A 1,826-nucleotide genomic window follows, 5' to 3' on the forward strand; every position below is an offset into this window, starting at 1 on the left:
GGTGTGCCCAGCCACTGGCTCTGATAGGCTGGCAGTGTTTCCATCTACCCTACGAGGTGGCCAAAGCCAACCATCTGGTCATCCTCCCTCCCTGCATTCCCCTTCCTTCCCAGACGTCTCTGCACCCATCAGCTCGTAGCACTGGTGCCGTACGTGGGGCAGCAGCACTGTAGCAGACCCAGCGTTTATGTCTAACCCACATCTTTCCTCTTTCATCCTCATGACCTATGAGGGAGGTGCTATTATTCCCTTTTTTCAGCTCAGGAAACCAATGCTCAGAGAGGCAGAGCCCCTTGCCCAAGGTCACACAGCTTGACAGTGGCAGAACTAAGACTTGAATCAGGTCCTTCTGAACCCCAACCCTGGTTTCTTCCCCTCCCTCCTCTGGCACCCTTTCCCTAGCAGCTCCCAGCTGCCCATGGAGCCCCCTGATAACCCCAGACCCTGCTCCGTGCCCCATTTGTCCCGAACACTTTCTACCAAGTCCTCTCCTTCAGAGTCAGGCTCTAAGGACCCTAGGGCTGGCCTCCCCAGGGGTCCTCACCCCACTAAGCTATGGGTCAGATTGTGTATGAATGTGCATTTTGTGGGGATTCATTGGATTTCCAAAAGAAGCTGTGATTCCCATACTCTGGTCTAGCCACCTCTTTTCACAAATGGGAAAACAGTGAGGCCCTGCCAGGTCACACAGTATCACCCTCGGGGCCGGTTCCTTGTCCCTGGGGCCTGCCTAGGTTCCTGCTGGTGGGGGCAGTCCTCCCTTTCCCCTCCACTCCCCCACCTCCTTCTGAGCCCTCCCCACCCCTTGGCCTTCCCTGCTGCATAGTTCACGGAGGAGAAGTTTGGCCAGGCTGAGAAGACTGAGCTTGATGCCCACTTTGAAAACCTTCTGGCCCGGGCAGACAGCACCAAGAACTGGACAGAGAAGATCTTGAGGCAGACAGAGGTGCTGCTGCAGCCCAACCCCAGTGAGTGTGTGCTGGTGGGCCTGGGGAGGGACGCAGTTGTGGGGCAGGGATACAGTCGTGGGAGGCCTGGCCTTGCTGTGGCACAGGTGGGGGCTGCAGCCAGGGTTTCAGCTAGACTCTTAGGCTCAAGGCTGTTGAGGAGGGACAGTTAAAAGAAAATGGGGGACTCTGTGTTGGGCTGCCAGACACTCCAGGGCAGTGGAAATACTGAGTTTTGCACAGAAGAATGAAAATGCCTGGAAGCTAAAACACACGTGGGAGAAGAGGCAGGCAACACCCTGTCTCTTATACACATCTAGATGTGTATAAGAGACAGGGGTTTCACCATGTTAGCCAGGATGGTCTCCATCTCCTGACCTTGTGATCTGCCCACCTCGGCCTCCCAAAGTGCTGGGATTACAGGTGTGAGCCACCGCGCCCGGCAAGAATTTTATTAAGCAGTAGAAATGACTCTCAGCAGACAGGTGAACTGGAAAGCAGATGGAACGGGCAGGTAATCCTCCCCTGAAGCCTTGCCACTCCGGATGGCTCTTCCCTGTTGTCAAGCCATCTCCCTGAAGTTAAGCCATTTCTCCTCTGAAGTCCAGCCTCTTCACTCTGAAGGAAAGTCGCCTCTCTCCAGTCAAGCCACTTCTCTCTCCCTACCAACTGAGTCTGGGGTCTGGGGGGGTCTTTAAAGGTACAGGATGGGAGGTGGGGTGGGCTGCAGGTAGTTTTGGAAATGGCAATATTTGATTGGTAAAAAGGCACTATTCAGAAAGAACCAATCAAGAGAGAGCAGGCAAATGGATAGAAGTTCTCGCTTTGGGATTGAGGATTCAGGCTTTTCAGCTGGAAAGTACGGTTTTGCCAGGGACC

General features: G+C 54.5%; 1 protein-coding gene across 1 annotated transcript in view; it reads left to right on the forward strand.

The window, feature by feature from the left end:
- The first annotated feature begins 815 nt into the window (after nucleotides 1–815).
- SH3GLB2 (SH3-domain GRB2-like endophilin B2) overlaps nucleotides 816–1,826 on the forward strand; it is a 13,945-nt gene continuing 12,934 nt past the window's right edge. Inside the window, exon 1 of the mRNA XM_011971193.1 lies at nucleotides 816–968. The gene's annotated coding sequence lies outside the window, so the exon portion shown is untranslated. The remainder of the gene's footprint in view (nucleotides 969–1,826) is intronic.

The sequence above is a fragment of the Mandrillus leucophaeus genome, unplaced genomic scaffold, assembly GCF_000951045.1.
Source record: "Mandrillus leucophaeus isolate KB7577 unplaced genomic scaffold, Mleu.le_1.0 Scaffold99, whole genome shotgun sequence".
NCBI lineage: Eukaryota > Metazoa > Chordata > Mammalia > Primates > Cercopithecidae > Mandrillus > Mandrillus leucophaeus.